The following is a 19,630-nucleotide window of genomic DNA, read 5'->3' on the forward strand; positions in this document are numbered from 1 at the left end:
GCTCAGGGAGACAGCGAGGAGCTTGCAACAGGCAGAGGCAGATGGGAGTTAATGGGAGGGAGGGAGAATATAAGCAATATTTGCGTATTTTTCTGCTTTGAAAAACATCATCTGCAGTAATGCAAGTGAGTGTGGTGGGGAGGGGAGGGGGCGCTTAATGCACATTTAATGTTTTGGACGTAACGTTCCAGCGAAATGCCTTTGTGTGTGGAGGTTTTTTCAGTACTTGCTAAAAATAGCATCAGTGTTTGATCGTGTTCCAGAAATAGACCGAGGGCTGCACTGGGATAAAAAGCCAGCGCGGGTGGAAGAAAACCTGGACATCACCGCATTCCCCCCCCCCCCGCCCCCAACTATGTCTGGAAATTAATTGTTGGATTTTTCCTCTCCCCTCTCCTGTCTCCCTCTCTCTCTCCACTTTCTCTTCCCTCCCCCTATGTTTCTCTTTCTCTCTCTTAAGGAGTTCCCGTTTGGGTAAGTAATATTATGTCATGTGCATGCCGCAGACTGTGAGTATTAGCTGAGGCTGACTTTGTGCATGCTCTGGGGTTCTTTTTTGGCTGCCTTTCACCCCTTTCTAAAGAGAAGGGTGGGACTGAGTAGGGGGTGAGGGGTATAGCTGTGTTTGTGCATAATTAATTTTGGGCTGCATGAAAAGGAACTGAAAGGGGAAATTCTTGCTGAGCCGGGAATCACCCTGACCAATCTCTGAATCAATAGCTGCAACTCTCTCTCTCTTTATGGGTCGGCGCTGTTGAGTCCGGTTCTCTCGACTGCCCCCCTCCCCTCCCCATTTTCTCTGTCTTAAAGGGTGTCCAGATACGACTTAATGGGCCATCTCTCTGCGAGATTAATGGAGACGATGCGATATAGATTAAAATTGCATGGATGGGGCTGGGAGATAAAGAGAAGGAAAAATCCCTATTCCTTTGACAAACTTCCCTGCTCGCTCCGGTCCGGGAGCCCGAGGACCGCGACCCTGGCTGATCCCGGCTGGCCCAGGGTGCGGTAGCTGTCCATGGAAGGCAGGTGCTGAAAATTCCTAGGTCCTCGGCGAGTTCAGCTCCGAGCGCCAGGGGGCGGGGTTGGCGCCAGCTGCGGACAGCCCCGCCCTGAATGCAGAAGAGGGATACGGAGAGGAGAGGGTTAAGGATGTTCAAAGGGGATAGTCGTGACTTCGGCGAGAGCTTTGGGGGAAAAGGAGGGGTGAGTGGGAAGGAAAGGAAAAAAAATTTAAAGGAGGGGGAGCAAAGTGTTAGATTCGAGGATGAGCCAAGGCCCAGCGCTCCAGGAACCGCAAGCCGGTGGTTCACCGGCTTTCTCCGCAGAGGCCAGGCACTATCTGGGTCTCCATTCCCAGGCGCCCGCACCTTCCCGCCAGTGGGTTTGAAAGATTTCTCTCCAGTGATGGTTACTTTCAAAATAAGAGGCTATAGGTTGCTTTATTCGGACCCTCGTAGCTGCCACTTCATGCCCCCACGTTCCCACATTCTGCAGTTCCCGGGAGGTGTGTAAGGATGTGTCTGTGCGTTATGGCATTTTTCTTACTATTCCCCTTCCTTCGCGTCCTAGTCATAGGAGCCCCAAATGAGTTGGTGGAACGAATGAATTAGAAGCCAAAACACAGGAGTTGCTGGTGCGATGCGCAGAAAATCCAGGCTTGGGAACATCGCACGGCGCCGTAAAGCCACAAGCCAAAGGGTTTCTGAAAACCGGCTCTAAAGGAAACTGGGGAGGGGGGTGGGGTTCTTCTCCAAGTTCCCAAATGTTATTGGAGAGCCCATCAACTCCCTGGGGTTATGGGGCTGACCCAGAGTGAGACTCGTTGCAGTCAGCTCCCGATACTTTGGCCAAACCTGTAGCCAGACAGGTGAGGAGGGAGGAAGGTTATCAGAGGCCAGAGGGGGGATGAACATCACGCGCGCACACAAAGACATTCATGCTGATAACTCCTCGGGGAGAAATAATAAAAATGCACCCTCAAATTGGCCCACAAGGGTGGGCTGTAGACAGTGGGAGGGGGGGAATGAGGCAATCTTGTAGAGCTGCAGTAAGCTTGTGCACATGCAGGGATATTTTCTATATATCTGTAATAATAACTTAAAAAAAAAAAAGGACGGTGAGGTAAGTATCTGCGGGGGCTAGCCTTCAAGTGAAAGAGGAGGAGAGCCCAGTACTCTCTGCTCCTTAAGCCCCATCCTAGTCCACTAACAGCCTATGGCTTTAGTGGCCTGACCCCGCACTCAGGGCACCCGAGGCGCAGCCCTGGGGTGCAAGGTGGGGATCGAGTTATGTTTACTTCAGAAGCAGTCCCTCTTTGGGTAGATTCCCTGGCTGAGACTGAGTATTCGTCAACTCATAATAGTAACAAGGGCTGTTACTGATGTTGCGGAGAATAACACAAGTAACTGCAACCCACACTTTGTCTTGACAATTCAGCTCAAACCAAAGCTGCTCGCAGCCTCTCGGTCCACCCCTCGGCCTCCTCGTCATTCACCCGGACCCACTCATTCCCTTTCCCAAGCCTCGCCCCTCTCAGCCCCACAAGTTGCGTGGTTGTGTTTACAAATTCTGCCACATTTGCAAAGGCAAGAGCTGGGGGGCGGGGTGTTGGAGGGATGGCAGCGCAATAACACATTTGCAACACGTGGAGTGGTGGGAAGGGGGGTCCAAGGGTCATTAAGGGGGAAGGGAGGACGCCCCTTGTCCTCACTGCCCCCCGTCCCCCCCTCCTCATAGCTTGGCACAAAGCACAAGTTTACCCTCGAACTGGATCCTATTAAATAATTCAATGGTAGCGGTGTAATTTTGGTTGGAACCAGCACGGATTCCCAAGTCGTGACTGCAAAAAGTGAGTAATGCGCGCTGGCTGCGTCATGGCTCTAGTCACAGTTCATTCCGAACTGAGGAGGAATCGTGACTTCGCCTGGAGACGTCCCCTACAAGGGAGACGGCGGGGCGGGGGGGCAAGCCACTGGGGACGGAGGTGGGGGAAAAGACCTATCCAATGAAAACCGCGGCCAGGGGGACTTTTGAACTCCGCCGCTCGCTGTCTGGCTCTCCCCTCTCGGCCCGGTGCACCTCCCTCCGCCCCCCTCCCGGCCGGCGCGCTCGCTGGCGCGCTCGCTCGCTCTCCCGCTACCCGACGAGTCCTCAACAAGTTGGAGGAAGGCAGGAACGCAGGGGTTAAGCTCGGAAAGCCGCAATTACCAAGATCGTGACCCTCCCACACAGTACAGTAACTTATATACTTACCTGGAAGAGCCTGCTTTGCCGCTGGGCCAACACCCGTGGGGGGCGGGGAAGGGCGGGAGGGGAGCGGGCCGGTTGGAGAGGGCTCCTTCAAGCTGGCTGCAGTGTGGACCGGACCGGCGCGCTCCAGGGCCCTCGGGACCCAGGTAAGGAGAAGGGGCTTGGTGCACAGGTCGGCCGGCGGTCGGTAGGCTCAACGGTCGGCTGAGTAGAACTTTTTTTCCCCAGTGGCCCGCGCCGCAGCGGCGGCGGTCGCGGACTGTGGAGCCCCCTCTGGCGCGGCGGACGCGCCGACGCTCGGAGGGTGTGTGCGTGCGTCTGTCGGTCGCCGAGCTGAGGGGATGCCGTGGGAGGGTGGGTGGGTAGCAGAGCTGCCGGAGGGAGATGGGTGCGCGGAGGGGATGGGCTGACAGAGACTTGGAGACAGTCTAGATATGTTTTCTCTGGGCAAGCTGAACAAGAGTGTGCGTGTGCGCCCGCGCCCGCCCGCACGTCGATTCCAGGGTGGCAAAGAACAAATATGGCAACTTTCCCCACCCCCCCTGCCCAAGTTCTTGCAATGTTTGCAGCATCCTTTTTAGACTGAATTTTTCCCCACCGGGGGCTACCGTTGGGGAGGCAGGTGGTCCGAACGTTCCTTTGCTCAAACCCTTCTCGGAAGATGGAGCGGGGGGAGGGGGGAGGGGAGGAAGACAGGACAGGGGAAGGGTGGCGCTGCACTGGGAAGAAGGGCAACCCCTCAAAGTTTGGATACATTGGATGGCGGAGGGGGCCTAAAGGGAGAGAGGGAAGAGGGAAGGAGGGATAACATAGGAAAGAGATCTCCCTCCTCCTTCCACCCTAGTCTCCCTTCCCCTCCCCTCTCCTTCTTCCTGCAGAGGCTGGAATCTCCCGACGTTGTGGGAGCCGGCGGTCAGTGAGGGGCTCGCCTCTTGTTTTTCCCCTCAATATTCTGCAGAATGGGTAGGGAGTGGGGGGCCGGCTGCAGCAATTAAAGGGCACACGGGGCAAGTGGGCCACACACAACATCTAGACGGGTTTGGGGGAGGGTACGGGGGGAGGAGCTTCACCGTTCCTATTGAGCATTCAGAACTTTGGGGGGGGGGGTTTGAGACATCCTCATTTTGCTAGAAATAGGCTGCTAGCGTGCAGTTTGGGTATATTTTATGTTCATCTTGGCCTGTCATTTTACGTCTGAATGTTCTGGCTTCGGTCCTTTTGGGAGAGGTCGCTCTCTTGAACCCCCCCTCCCCCTTGCCCAATATCTCACGCCCTCCCCCTCACCTGGGCTGGAATGGGGGCAGGGGGATTGGCCGGATTTTTTGCAACAACAATATTTTAACGTGTTCCAGTCTGGGTTTTGTTAAATAATTAGAAATGGAAATATTTTTTTCCTCCCTCCCCTTTCTGGGAAAAAAAAAAAAAAGGAAATGTGAGCTCTCTCCTGATTGGTGGGTGACGATTTTAGTCCGCACCAATGAGCTGGCGGCCTCGTCTGTATTTATTTAGTGCTCTGGGGGAGTTTTTCTCTTTACGCAGCGCCTGTAGTCACGGCTGGAACCTCTGTTGGGGGACTAGGAGGGACAAGAGGGGGTTCAGGGAGAATCCGAACTGTACCTGTTCAGAGATCCGCGACATTGCAACCGGGGCTGGCGGAACCCTGATAGGGGAAAGAGGGTGATAGGACAGATAGGCGGGGAGGCTCGGGGTGCTGGGGTACGGGAGAGGGGTGGAGGCTGGGCGCCGGGATCCCTGGTCCCCCTCCGCGCTCCTCCTCTCGCTTTCCACACACCTAGCTCGAGGCTGTGCGGACTGCGTTGGGGGATCGCGGACAGTGTGGAGAAATGGAGGGATGGTCGGGGGGCTCCGAGAGGGGCGAGAGCGGGGCGGGCGGCGCTCGGGGTGGAAGGCTGAGCCGCGTTGGAGCGCGCTGGGGAGACCCAGCCTGCTCGGCTCCGGGGTTCGGAGACATCCTGGGCTGAAGGCGGCGGCGGCGGACTGAAGAAGCCAGCAGACTCTGCCCTTCGCGAATCTTTTTGCGGTCTGGGCTTGCTGTACATAACTCAATAGCCGGAAGCCCTTACCCCAAAAAGCATTCGCGGAGGGCGCACTCGTCGAGAAGACTGCAGCCACCAGCGATCGCCGAAGTCCGCACCTTCCCGAAGCGTCTCGGTCCGAGCCTTTCCCAGCCCTCTCCCCGTTTTCCACGGAAGAATCAATCCTTTCCCTCCCGTCCTTCCCGCGCTCCCTGAGGCTTTGGTCGCCCGCCTGTCCTCCGCGAAGGTCCCCTACCCCCAACTTTTTAGTCGACTTTGTATCACAGGGGGAATCGGAGCAGGCGGTGTGCGTGTATTTTCGGAGAAGTCGGAAGGAGCTAAAATACAATAAAAGTTTACACAAGTTGTGTCTTCCCCCCAACGGCCGCCCACACCCCGAATAACCCCATTCACCCACTGCAGAAAAAGGATCTGGTCTTAGGGCCAAGTCGGCACCTGGAATATGAATCAGTTGAGGACATTTTCTGGTCATTTTTTGACCCTAACGATCCAACTCTGCAATATAGGGGTGGGGAAGCCCTTGAAGGAGGGGCGGAGAGCCCTCAGTGTGCCCTGTCCTAGTGGGGAACGGGGAGGTGAGGCGAGCCGCGGTGACCTGGGTAGCTCCGAAAAAGAGGGAAAACTCCCAGGCACCGCCCGCTCCCCGGAGTCCCTTCTTCCCCTACACCTGCTTCCAACCCAATCTGAGGCGTTTTGCAGCCTCGGGTCCCCCCATCTCGCCTTTTTCAAAACTTAAGTAGCACAGTAGGGGGTAAAACAGGTGAAAACTGGGGAAACCCCCGCAGAGAAGGAGGTTTTGAGAGGTGCGGTTGCACCCGACTCAGAAGCTTAGCAGAAGCTGCAGCAGCCCAGTCCTGGCCTCTCTAGGTGCCCGTCCTGGGGAGGGAAGCAGAGCTGCAGGATTGGGGATCGTCTGTGGGTCCCCCTCCTCTCCTCCCCTTCCACTCCTTGCAGTCGTGACCACTTCTGTTACAAGTGGCACAAATCAGGCCTTCACCATGCTCTGTGCCCCCGTGCCCTTCGTCAGCTAGAAACACTGCTAGACGCCCTTAGGGGCTGGACCAGAAGGACACACAAACACACGGGCGCCCACAGGGATGGACACGGATAGAGGATGAGTCTAGGGATATGAGAGTCCAAGACCCGAGGGCTGCGAAGCTTTGCATTTTCGGGGAGGGCCTGAATTCCCCCCGCACCCCAACCACCGTTCTTCCAGCAAACTAAGTGCCCACCCTCATTGCCCTCTCCGTTAGCTGAGCACCCAGATTCTACCCTCTCCCGAGTAAGGAAGAGGGCTCCGAGGTCCGAGAGTGCTGGACCGAGTCAATCTTTTCTAGTTCAGCCTGCGAGAAGGCTCCGAAGGCGAGGACTCCAAGCTCCAGGGATAAATCAGAGACCCTCTCCCCAGATAAAGGAGATTTTCCCTCCCCGGTTGCGTTTTCTGAAAGAGTAAAAGGGTCCCTAAGATCTGCAAAAGAGATGGAACCAAAGCAAAAGCTCTGGGGGGGTTTCCTCCCTGCCTCTCACCTGGGGCCGTCTGTGGAGCGATAGCTTCGCGGAGGGAGAGGCGTTAAGAGCCAGGCTAGGTTAAAAATAGCTTCACCCCGTGTCCCTTCAGCTCCTCTTTTGTTTTTTGCTTCTTACATCCCCCTTCTCTCCCCAGCCAGAGAGCCCTCCTCTCTCCAAAAGCCGGAACCTCCACCAGATTTTGGAGAGAGGTGACCTAAGCGAAGTGAACTTGCACGAAATGGTTGAGCATCCTGAGTGCAGGAGGCTCGAGGTTACTGCGCCCCTGGTCCCCTCACTCCTCCCACGAGGTTAGGTGTGGGGCTGGGGCTCCAGAGCCCAGGAGTACCCGGCCGAAGCCGGCGTCGTGCGCGCCCGAGCGAGTCCTCGCCTCGCCTCGCCTTGCCTCGCCTCAGCCAGACAACTGTTGCTGCTTTGAAGCTACTGCTGCTGCAGCACAGCTGCTGGGGCGACCGCACGCCGGGGCAGGGGGCGCTCACTTCTGATCCGGGCCGGGGGGCTTGCTCAGAGGGGTGTCTTATTCCGGGTGGGATCAGAGGAAAGCCCCCCTCCCCTTTCCCTTCACCATCAGTGAAAATTGGTGGCTTTTTGTGCATCTTTCCTTCCCTCCTTAGGGCGGTTGCGTCAGCCTGAGGCCAGTGGGAGTTGGTCTCCCCCTTTCTCCCCACTTTCCCTTTGCTGAGGAAGGAGGGCAAAGGGGGGGCGGAATTTCTTTGAACCCTCAAACTGCTAACGCACACACCTTTTGAAAAAAGCCACATCATTCAGTAAGCCAGGGGCCTGATGGAAACTTCCAGGCGCTTGCATCTGATGCAAACACTAGAGCCCCTAAATTAGGGAAGGAGGTAGCAGCTCGAGACCCTTCCTTACCCCAGTGTGCTTCTCCGTGGGGAGTGGGAAGTGTCCACGGAGTCGCTGGGGATACTTGGTCCCTTGAGCCCATCGACTAACTTAGCTTTTGCCTATGTTAGAAAATCAAGACCAGGGGTGGTCTCTAGAGCTGAGGAAGGGGTGAAGGCACACAGAGCCCCCTCCCTACCACCTGCCCCCTAGTGGCTGGGTCTGGGTGGGGGGGTTCTGCATGCTCTCACCCTCAGGCCCACTTTTGGCTGCTCTGTGCCTGCACTGCTTCCCCTCTGCCTCTCCTCTACCTGTGGCTAGAGCCAGGTTTCCTTCTCTTGCCTGGCTCTTTTGCCCCTTCTAGCCTCTTTCCAAGACCTTTGGTTGCTTTGAATCCCTGCCTTAGCTACCTTAGGCTGGAGGCAAAGGAAGGAATTGAGTCAAAGGCACTGGGCACACTTGCCGCAATCTCAGACCAGGACCCTCTTCTCTGTCTCAGGAATTCTCTAACTGGGGAGCTGTGTAGGCATCTCTGAAAAGCTCTCCTCTTGCTTCAGCTCCCCTGCCTTGTAGCTCTTGGCCCAGTGCACCCCTCTGCCCTTTTCCTTCCCTGTAGCCTCCCTACTCTGTGATTTCCTGCAAAATGTCCCAGCCCCCAAACTCTCCCATTCTCCTTCAGAGCCAGCAAAGTAACCTTGCCCATCTTTGGCCCTTTCAGGTAGTCAAACCTGTCTTGACACCCGGAGGTCTGCATGAGGGGTGGCCACTGAAGGAAGGGGTCTCAGAGGCCACAGGAGCTGAAGAGTCTGGATAGATGATCTCTGGAGTCCCAGGTGAGTGCAAAGATACCTTGGCCCATGGCCCCTTGGCCTGGGCAGTGCGTGTACACTCCCCACTTGGTGATGAGACACAGGGAAGCCAGAGATCCAGTGCTTGGGGATGGTCCTCGATGGCTTAGCCTTTGGCAAAGAAAAACATCCATCATACAGGTGATAAGGAGAGACACAGTACACCATGAGGCAGGCCTCTTTCCTGTCTTATCCCCTAGCAGAACTTGAGCCTGGGTGTTTGGAAGCTCCCAAGCCCCCGGTACTGAGGGGTGCAGGCCTCCTCAGTGGGGCCCACAGTTGCCTCTCTGCCTGCACGACCTGGGCTATGTCAGCCCTCTCAGGGGCCCGGGAGAGGTGTCAAGTTGAAGGGTCATTTGCTGCTGAGCTTGGTTTCTCTGAGGAAGCCAAAACGTTGAATTATGTCTCCTTAACTGGGGTTCATCATAGGAAAGACAAGAAGAGTTTTAGGTTACTGATTTTTTTTTGAGGGGTAAGGCATTAAACTCTAAATACATTTACTTTTCCTATTAACCAGCAAACTCCTTTGCTCCAGAGTTTTTGTTTAGCTTCCTTTCTGAGCTTGAGAGTCATACTGTGATTCTTATTGGGGAATTCAGTTCAAAGCTAGGCAGAGAATTTTGAAACCCCAGGACTGTTAGATTTGTGAAGTAGGGAGAAAGCGAGCTACCTGACTTATCCTTCGCTGTTATGTGAGCAAAATGTAGGAAGCTGCCAGAAATCTTAGATGGAAACTTGAGGCTCATGATAGAACAGAAGCACATTCCATGGAAGACCTTCAGATTATTGTACAACAGATCTATTAGCTGTATTAATTAAATGACTGCTACATAGATTTTGTGAAATGTTTACATTTTGAGAATGGAATTTAATAATAAGTTAATTGACTGGAATCCCCTATAATCCCACAATTTAAAGTGAGGGTGAGGTCTTCAAATCATTAGCTGAACCTAACTTCTTTTAAATTCCCCTTTCGAATATAAGGATCTGAAGTTTGCAGCATCTGTCTTAGAGCAATAGGGCTGTTGTTCATTCCAAGAGGTTAACATCTCCCCCTTTAATTGATATCAATTGCCTTATAGAGAAATCTAAGAAAATAATATGCGGGGGGTGGGATTTTCTTGCCTGAAAGGTAACCTTTTCTAATCACATTTGAAAAATCTATCGATGAGTTAAACCTCAAACTTAGATATAATATGTAGCATGCAAAAGCTGGAAAGAACTATAGCTATACAGACCAATACCTTTATTTTATAAATCAAGAAACAGAGGTTCAGAGAGGTTAAGTGATTTTACCAAGGTCACACAGCTGGGGCTCTAACACAGGTTGTTTATTGTCTACTCTCGGTTCTTCCTTTTTCGCTAAATAATTCTTAGCACTACCAAATAATACCGATAATCCATAAACACAAATTGTAACAGATTCCCTTCCAAAATGACTTGCATTTAGGATGCCAGGGTTCAAAGAAGAGTTTACCTAAAGTTTCTTCTGCTAGCAGTTAGTTAGCATTCTGGGGGCATCACTAGGTTAGGCATGGCTCTCCTCTCTCGCCTCTGACATGTTCTAGACCTCAGTGCCTCCATGTTGGCCTCGATCTGCTTAGGAAGTCACCAGCACAAGAAATTTGCTGTGTCACAGAATCTGAGTACTGGTCTCTTCCAGTCTCTCCTAGCGTGAGACCTGTCCTAGGACAGTGGCTTGGCCTGGTCAGTTTTAAGCTGAAGATTTACTGCCCACCCCTAGATCTAACTCCACTATTTCAGCTTTACATATTTCCATCAATGACAGCCATTTTGATGCCATTATTAATCATGTCTTCAGCACATAGGAATAGTAGCCATGCTGGGTGTGCTACCACCAATAAATTATTCTGAGGGCCTTTTTCATAGACTCTCCCTGCTGTTTGCTCCCCCACTTCTCTTTCCAGATGTGCACTTACTGGCAACTTCTAACTAGGAAATAGGATCCATTTCTCAGCTTAGAAAGAAACAGATTGGGAGGAAGAAAAATGGAATGAAAGATACAATTAGGTTAAAAAGCAAAACAAGGGGATTGACAAATGGTGAAAAGTGTTAAAAGAGCTAATTCTATCTGGTCCTGACTACTTAGGTTCATGACCCTGAAAAAGCAACTGTATCCTTCCTAGGCTTCTCTTCTCCGTCTATACAATTAGGTGCTTTAGAGCTCAGACCCCTTTTGTTCATTCATTTATTCAACAAATGTTGGATGTTTATTGAGTCCTTACTATGTATCAGGCCTTACTCTAGGCATCAGAGATGTAAATAAATTATTCTCCCTTTGATAACCTAATGAAGTTATGGACCTTCTTCCCAGAAAACATAACAAAACAAAACAAGAAAAGGAAAGAGAAAAAAGAAAAACACAGGTATTCTACATACAGTTTCAAGGAGCTCATGACCTCCCTAGGCTCCATGGGCCCCCACTTAAACATTTTTCACCTAGTTAGTCTCTAAGTCCTATATTTTACAATATTAAGGTTTGCAGCTTAGGCTGCATCATCAAATCTTGATTTGTAGCTGTCCTTTTTTTTTTTCCTAGCAGCACTCTGTTGTATTTTTAATCACGATTTTTGGTCCCCCTTTTTTGTAGAACAAATATTTGGAATTTAGTTAACACTGCAAAAGGCTGAACAGAAAATCAGTAACTGAAAGGCAAAGCAGGCATGGAGCTGAGGGACAGAAGCAGATGAGAAGTTTTAATGACCGAACCTAGCCCGGTCCTGCAGAATTTTGAAGTGACAATCCATCTTATAGGCTAAATGTTCTTGGCAAAGTCTGGTGATTTGGTGGAGGGAACAGAGGTTGGTGTTGGAGCTAGACAGTGTAATGTCTCAACATCAGGGCTCATAGCAAAGATGGATTTTCTCTGGTGCTTTTGACCACCAAGGAAAATCAGAACTACACAGGACAGGGATTCCTTGAGAAGAAAAGGAACAGTCCATTTGTTGGATTATTAGGTTGGTAGACTGGCCCCGTTGGGTTGGCCCTGTTGGGTTGGTAGATTGCTTCTATGTAGCATAGCCAGGGGGTTTATGGCAGGCAGTTATGCTGAGGTCTTCAGTAAAGGAGAAATTGGAAGTCTTTAAGACTCAAAGTGGACATGGAGAGGTCAGTGTGCAAAGGTTCTGCCCTCGTTTCGAGTCTTCCAAACCCTTTTTCTCCCCTGCCCCTAGTTCCCTCAAAATTCCTCCTTGCAATGAGGAAGATCTGACCTTTTTCATTTAGGGTAAAGGGTGTTGTTATGGACTTTAGTGCTGATCAGGTACTGATGCAAACTTTACTTTCAGGGACAGCTAGATGCTCTTATTCAGCACTCCCAGGGCGAACAGCTGTGGAAGGCACTGCTGGGAGATGACCTTGGAAGTGGAAGGTCTGGATTAGGATCTGAATTTGTAAAGACTTTGTAATAGATTGTGGGAGGAGCTGGTGAAGTGTGTGAATTTCTACTTAGGCAAGAAAGCAACAGATTGCTGCTCCTGAGGCTAAAGGATAGAAAGATCCATCAAAATGCAAACTAGTCATTTCCATTTTCTCAATTTCCTTATCTGTAAAATGGGAATAACAGTAACAACCATAAGGTTCTGGTGAGGATTAAATAAGATTATGCATGTAAAGAGCTTCATACCTACTCAGTGCTCAATTAATGTTAGTTGTTGTTATTATTATGTTTTGGTGTTTTTTTTTTCCTGCCTCACACATATAGCAATGGCATATAAGGCTTAGATCATGGAATCAACAGTCACAGGACCAGAGATATTCCCTGAGCAACAGACAAAAGATAATCTTTTCTGAAAGCATCTGTCCATTTGCTCCATAGCCTGCCAGTGCCCAGGATTACCCGGCTGGGAGCAAATCAGAAGGGCTGATAGGAAAATCTTTTTCTCTACTTGATGCGTCCCTACACAAAGATTATCTCTTTGTAGTTTCATTTCCCTTTAATTCCTTGCTTTCAAGTTCTTTTTTAAATCTATTGAATTTAATCACAATTGTTTTTGCAAATCATTCCCTTTTTCTTTTTTTTTTTTTTTTTAACTTTTCGATCAGGGAGAAAAAAATGATTCACCTAGAATACTTACCATTCACCTTTTACTTTCAGCTTATATCCAGTCCTAAATTTTCAGTTTAGGTGATTCCCACCAAGGAAAGAGTAAAGGAACAATAAAAGGGCAACAAGGCAAGAATAGATAACACTATTTGCTGTTATCAAGGATGTTTCCTCTTTCCTTTTCGCACATATATTGTCTTCGTTTTTTCCTTCCGCCAGCTTCACTTTTCACGGTCTTATAAATCTTTCTGCCTTCTCTTACCGCCCCCCGCCCCACAGAAAAAAAACCTTTGCTCTCTTCCCTTTGATTCACTTCACTTGTCCTAGCAGGCATTTCATTTAAGTCTTGGCTGAAAACTGCAGGGTGATTATAGGAAGACTCTGATGAGGTCGCTACATTTTCTGAGTAACACTAGAAAAAATGGGCCAGGGCTACCATTTGTACCCCCCAAACCTGCAGAGTACATCTGAGGCCATTCCAAAAGATGTTTTTGTTTTTGTTTACTTTTTATGTATTTTATTTAAATTTCTTAGAAACAGGCTCCACAGAGAAGGCATTTTCTGCATTTTCCCCAGAGGCTACCGATCAACTCTACTCAATGACTTTTCTTCTCTTTTTAAAAAATTATACTAAAAAGCTCAGGGACATGTCAAACGCAATCTACATAGTAGTCCTTGCCCTCTCTTCTTTGCAGCCTTTTAAGGGGTGGATAAAAGCAGCATAATTTGAGCAAGCAGTGCAACCTCATGGTCCAGAACCATGGGCTTTGAGGCCCTTGAGATCTAGGTTAACTTGTTGGTTCTGCTCTTTTCAGCTGTGTGCCCTTGAGCAAGTTATCTCTCTGAGTCAGTTTTTTCATCTGTAAAATGGGAATATTCAAGTACCTATTTCATAAGGTTGTTGGGAAGATGAAATGAGATGTCAGTAAACACACCATCTGGTACTTCAGGCGTGTAGTATGCACTCGGCCAACATGAACTGTTAGTGTTAAGACAGGTCCCTGCAGACCCAGGGTCTAGATAGAGTCCTGGACTGGTTGGAAGAGTTGAAATAGGAATAAGGAAGCAGGTAACGTCACCAGGAGTCATGAGGTGGGAGAGGAATCTAAAGTCAAGGAGTGTTGGGATCATACTGAGATTTTCCAGGAGTGAATTGGGCTGGGAACTGGTCTGGAGCTGAACAAATTGTCATAGCCTCTAAGGAGAGCTGTCATTCAAGCTGCAATGATTTATACCACATTGACCCTTTATCTCCACAGGCAAATTACTTAGACTGACCCTGTAAAAAGTCATGATCCCCAGGACTGACCCCTCTTTAAAGCCCAGATCTTAGGTTAGTAGAAAAAAAAATCAACTAAAGAAATAGTTTCACTATTTATTTCAAGTTGGCGTAAGTGATTTTTTTTTTTTTTTTTTAATTAAAGGGTCTCTTTTACCCTTTGAATTTGTGGCAAGAATACTGGGTTAGATACAAGAAAAAGAGCAGAGAACCCGCTTGCCAGAGATGGGATTCTATGAAGCAAAATGAAATTGTCTGAGAAGTTCTGTAATTCTCAGCTGATTAGGGGCAGTAAGTAAATTGACAGCCTATAAATTGATTTGGAAAAAGAAGGGTGAATTAGATATAGCCCTCCAAACTTTATCCTTTAGACTTCTACCTCCTCTGAACCTCAACATCACATTTAATGAAATAATATTTAAATAAAAGAGGAAAATAGTTTCCTCCTTAGTGAATTTCCTTATGCCTTTCTTTTTAAATTTTAAAATATATGTAGGTAATGGAGCACAGAAGCAGTCATTTATAATACGATTTTTTAAAGAAGAAAAAATTTTATCGATAGCTTCCAGAATTAAAATTTGCTCATTAAAATCTTAAAGAATTAAAATTAAAATATTAAGAAAATATTTTAGGCTATAACACTAGTATTTTCATACAGTTGCAGGCTTATAAAATCCTCCAGCTCATAGCTATTTCCCCCTCAAACTTACCTTTCAGGAAGTTTGTCCAGAAAAAAAACCTGTTTCAGGTAGTTTTACATAAGAAATATTTACATTTCAATATGAAGCAGTCATGAAAACAGTTGCTGTCTCTTCAAATAACAAACAAATGATACTTTAAAAATATAAATACAAGCTTACTACTTTTCTGAGGATTAGCTTTTAGCTTTTGAATGTTTTTAAAAAAATCATGCTTTAGAATTCTGAGAGAAAGGAAAATGTTTTTTAAAAGAAGGGAAACTTTTAAAAATAAACTGTACAATTTTTTAAATCTTATGATTGAAAATCTTGCTTCTCAGTGAGCTACCTCTCAGCTACTCTGAGATTTTTAACATGAAATTTTGTTTCTTTTATTTGTATAACACTAAAGATAATTTATCCCAGTAAAGATCATCATTTAACCAAAGCTCAAATATCTAAGAAGATATTTTATTTATGATTACAAAACGTTAATTTTTCATGTGGCACAAAGGACATATAGTTTCCACAGAGAGATGTGTGATATTCATTAACATGCTTATTTGGGGGGAGGAGTCCCACTTTCTTGTACTATTCATAAATTCATTCCTTAATTTAAAAATAAGACCTCTTTTTTAGTTAGAAAGAGAATTTTCAGTCAAAATGTTTTTCTAGATATAATTTTAAACTGAGCACTGTTTTTTTACTAACATAAATTTTAAGAGTTTACATTTTAGCACTAGGTTGATTTCGTCTCTATTTTTTTTTTCTGTATACAAAAAAGAAGCATAAATTATAAAAAGCATAGATTTTAATATAACACATCAAAATAAGTTGTTTTATTTATAATATTTATACTTATTAAAGGATTCTATACAGTACTACATAGGGGCTATTTAATTATTGCTCTGTTTTTTAGCAAAAAAATTTTTTCCTGTTTTTTTTTTTTTTTTAATGTAGTAGGGCCTTGTAATAAGTTAAAGTAGTAGATTCTGGCAGTTGCTTGAGGAGTCATATTATAGAATTAAATACAGTTTATGGAAATTTGCCCAAAGGATTACAATTAAAAAATCGTATATTCCCCCCGCCCCAAAAGTATAAAAACCTAGGTCACAGAATTGCTCCAAATTAAATTTTTGTTTTCAAAAATTTCACAAATTTTTCATTGTCTCTCATACCTTGCATCACAATCATCAACCTGTTGCATATAAATGTACTAAGTCTGCCATGGAAAAGAGAAGATGAGACATGAGGTGATTAAAAAATGATGAAATTCCTCAAGCAGTCGCTCACCTCCTCTCACTGCCATTTTCCTGGGCAGACAGGCACAACCCCAGGGACAATTTTTCCATATATACAAGTCTTTTTCCATTTTTCCTGTTGCCTGTTAATATGCATACTTACAGGGGAAAATATGGCTTATAGAGCTATCTTTTTTTTAAATGGAGGTTGTATGATAGTCAGGAAAGGAAGTTGATGCCTGTTAATTCTTCTTTCTTTTCAAGGGGCTCAGAATTATATTTTTGATGTCATGCACTCTTGGAGGTTAATATACATTTACTGAAAGTAGGGGAGGGAGGCTGTGATCTTAAAAGATCCTCAAAGGATGAGAGGAAAATGTGTCACTGTCTAGGAAGTGACTCGGAGAGGACAGGATAAAGAAAGATGCAGGAACCTTATCCCAACAACTTAGCTCAGTGGTGTCATCAAAACCCTGAAATTGTATGCTCCGCATCCATCCACATGTTGTTAATTTCATTACGGTGTTTTTGTTTGTACACGTGCATGTGCACACATGCACTTATATATATTCTCACAAGCAGAGACGTTAGCCCATCTTTCTTACTTAGAAGGTAGAACTTAACCATTTGTATCTGAAGGTACCCTAATGCTAAAACACAGTCTCATGCTGGCTTAGACTGACTGATATACTAGAAGATATGAATTCCTCTAAATTTCATTTAAAATTAAAGTGGAGTCTGCACATGAATAAGCTAAATATTGATATTATTTTTGACATAGGATAGTCTTTTCATCAAGAGTAGGTTACCCTCAACTCTGAATTAAACCTAGAACCCTTTTGCCCCTTAAAAAAACTGAATGAACTGTGTCTGACAATGCTAAACAAAAACATCTTTAAATAAATAAAATTTTAATCTCCAACCTTGAATACGGGGAAATTCCAACAATGATGTAGGAAAGGCACTATTTAGAATGGTTTAGCATCAGTATCATGTGCCCCTAAAAATTACAATTGTCCAATTTCTAAATCCTGTGACAGGAGAAGGAATGCTGATTTTATTTTCTCTTTGTAAACTACCTTGAGATCCTTAGAAGGAAAGCAATAGGTAATATAATTATAACCTTCAGTGTTGCTGTAACCATCATTATTTACTGATGATTTTGTTATTAAAAAATATTGTTCATGAGCAAAAAAGGAAATAATATGAATAGCAGAATAATTAAAGAAAGAAAAAGTAAAACAAAAAGAAAAAGGAAAGAGAAAACCTGACCACAGGAAATTAAATGTAGAGGACTATTTGAGATAGGTTTAAACGCATAGTATAAATATCAGATGTAATTCTTCTCTGGGCCCCTTTCTTCTTGCAGGAGCGCACATACATAAACCCAAAATTTATACACAAGAAGTATTTTTTAAATTGATATGTCAAGCTTATTTAAAACTTCACTGCTGTTGTTTGCCATCATATTTTGATAAATATAGAAATAAGTATTTTCTGAACGAAATTTTTTGTTTCCAAACTAGAAACAGGATTGAAAGGAGAAAAGGTCAATTCGTCCTTCACCCTGATAATTGGATTAAGGGCTTTCTGAGTTAAAGATCGTTAAGTTTTTTAAATCTTAATGATTCCATATTGACACAATCCTTCAAAAAGTAGCAATTACTTTTAAATATCCTGAATAAAAAAAATACAACTTTGGGGGAGGATTTTCTTTCAGAAAAAAAAAAATGCTAGCAAATTCTACAAAAACAAACAAAAAAGGTTGAATCTGTGTTATTAATATATTGAAAATATAGATTTGGAGGGAAATGTTCTTTTAGGGGACTCTTCAGCAAAGAAAAAAATACATATTTGATTTTAGGTAAGGCATTCAGTGCAGTGAGAAAAATACTTTTAAAAGGATTTATATTAAAATATATGAGGAAGTTGAATATTAAAACTATTCTCTTGAAATTTTGGCTCAAAATTTTATTAACTGATTTGTTTTTCTTTTCTTTTCTTCCTTTCTTTTAAATTTTAAAAAATTGTGTTGATTTAGCAATACTCATCTGAAAACCGTCCCCCACCTTGTAGACTGGCTTAGTTTGGCCTCTAAGAGCTAATGGCTGTATTTAGGTGAAGTTCCCTGTTTCAAAACAGCCCTTCTGTTCCTCCTATGTTTGCATGAAAAATATGTTTTACCCTGTGAAGTCCCTTAGTCACTTTTCTTTTCCCTTTTCTTTTTGGATATTTTCCTTTCTTCAGAATTTTACATCAAGTTGCTCCCCAATCCCTCTGAAAAGTACCCAATCAAAAATTTCTTTTGTCTTCTTTTTTTTTTTTTCTTATTTTTAAAGTTTTTTTTATACCTTTTACTTATAGCAAACTCATAGTCCTTATACAGTCAGAGCATTTTTATTGGGGCCACCGTGGCACTTCTATATTTGAGACCCAGTATTATGTGCCTTTGGTTAAAACAGTCTTGGTGAAATATCAGAACTGTACAAAGTAAACACTTGATAGAAACAAAGATGTGAGTCTGACCTTGACACTAAGAGCGCCGAAGCCCCTGTTTATTCTTGGTTTTCTCTGACAGCAGAGGAGGAAAAGGACTACTTATATCCTTGGGGAGGCAGAGAGCTGTGGTGGGCCCCTCCGAAATCGAGCTAAAGGTTCTCAGGCTCACATTGCTATGTGTATATGCACATGCTCGGTATACAAGCTATGTCTTTTCACCCAAACCTGTCTGAGGGGAGGTTTAGTCCAGTCTAATTGATGGTTTTGAAAATAGTTGAATCTAGATCAACTGGTTATTAAGCAGTGAGTGATATGCCTTCATGGATTACCTAAAGTCGATTATTACACGCTCCCTCTCTCCCTGAAGAAGCTGATGAAACACTGTTGATTTATTAATTCATTTAGTCAAAAGAAGATCCTTCTGGATGATTAGATGCTAGATGTAATGAAGAGAACTTACTTGTTAATGGTGATCATTGAGCTCTGTAAGTCTGTGGACTTTTTAAGCCATTCTCAACTGTAAGATTAGTGTATTTAAAATTAACCTTCACTAGTTTCTTATTAACAACAACAAAAATGGTAACCCCTAGTGGAAAGTAACCAAGCAATGTTTTTATGGTTTAGGTATTCTTTTGAATAAATTGTAAATTTCTTGAAAATAGACTTTCATGGATTGACAGCTTTCCACCTCTTCCCTCAATGCATAGACACAAGACGTTCTCAGAACACACACACACACACACACACACACACACACACACACACACACAGAGAAAATCTATTGCCCTGTTTACATAATCTTCCATATTTTGTTGTATGCAGGTTGACCTGAAGAATTAGCCAATTCCCAAGTCATTTTGTATATGCTCATTAAAAACAGAATCTTAGGATATTATGGAACTGATCAGTACCCCCGAGGTCATCCAGCCCAAATGCCCCACTTTACATGAGGAAAAACTGACGCCCAGTGTAGGGCTCTGTCTTGCCTAAAGTTCACAGAGAATTAGTGACTGGTCCAGGGTTAGAACCGTCTAGCCTGTTGAGGTCTGGCTCTGGGCAGGGTAGAGATGTGATGCTGAGTTCCTGGGTGGGGCAAAGAAAAACAAGCAGAAGAAAAAGATGGTGTTATTTTCTGGCTAGGGTATTTTTCTAAGACAGAATTATCAAAGACTAAATAAATATTTATCACCCCTTTTCTATGCCATCCAACTGAGTTGATCAGTCTCTTTTTCTCATTTTTTTCGTTAAGTCCTCTAAAGGAGACATATTTAAATGACCTCCTGTTGAAGCTCAGAAATCAAACAGTTCCCCTTCTCTTCATAGAATAATACAACAAACATTTAT

The 19,630-nt window shown here is 45.4% G+C and overlaps 1 long non-coding RNA gene across 1 annotated transcript in view; it reads left to right on the forward strand.

Annotated features, from left to right (window-relative positions):
- Positions 1-487: 487 nt before the first annotated feature.
- LOC309636895 overlaps positions 488-19,630 on the forward strand; it is a 76,411-nt gene continuing 57,268 nt past the window's right edge. The window contains exons 1-2 of the long non-coding RNA XR_014250285.1: positions 488-3,398; positions 8,395-8,509. This is a non-coding gene — a long non-coding RNA (uncharacterized lncRNA). The remainder of the gene's footprint in view (positions 3,399-8,394; positions 8,510-19,630) is intronic.

This window comes from Balaenoptera physalus (assembly GCF_965194825.1).
Source record: "Balaenoptera physalus genome assembly, chromosome: 10".
Classification (NCBI taxonomy): Eukaryota; Metazoa; Chordata; class Mammalia; order Artiodactyla; family Balaenopteridae; genus Balaenoptera; species Balaenoptera physalus.